The 323-nt window shown below is 31.6% G+C and overlaps 1 protein-coding gene across 1 annotated transcript in view; it reads left to right on the top strand.

The window, feature by feature from the left end:
- LOC119592512 (insulin gene enhancer protein ISL-1-like) overlaps positions 1 to 323 on the top strand; it is a gene marked incomplete in the record, with an annotated part of 47,762 nt that overhangs the window by 45,716 nt on the left and 1,723 nt on the right.

The following is a 323-nucleotide window of genomic DNA, read 5'->3' as shown; positions in this document are numbered from 1 at the left end:
TTTTTCAGGGGAAATTATTTCTAGGACTTATAGAAAAAAAATCCAGCTAAAATGATACGACTTTGTGATATAGAATTTCTATTTTGTAAACTTAAATCTGCATTTCTACCTCTTAATGCTGAACTCAGGATAATATATATTTTTTTCTTCCTTCTCACTTTTTTCTTTCTCTTTTTTTCCTCTTCAACAGATGTACTGGTATGACGATAAGATCTTAATCGCATTTTTCTATCTTAAAAGTACAGTGTTATGAGCTTTGTTTTAAAGTGCAGCATTCCTTCCGCGTGCCACACAGTTCATAATAACATAAGAAGGGGATAGCA

Source organism: Penaeus monodon, chromosome 30 (assembly GCF_015228065.2).
Source record: "Penaeus monodon isolate SGIC_2016 chromosome 30, NSTDA_Pmon_1, whole genome shotgun sequence".
Classification (NCBI taxonomy): Eukaryota; Metazoa; Arthropoda; class Malacostraca; order Decapoda; family Penaeidae; genus Penaeus; species Penaeus monodon.
The sequence above is the reverse complement of the archived record's forward strand: the minus strand, read 5'-3'. Positions and strand labels throughout refer to the sequence as shown.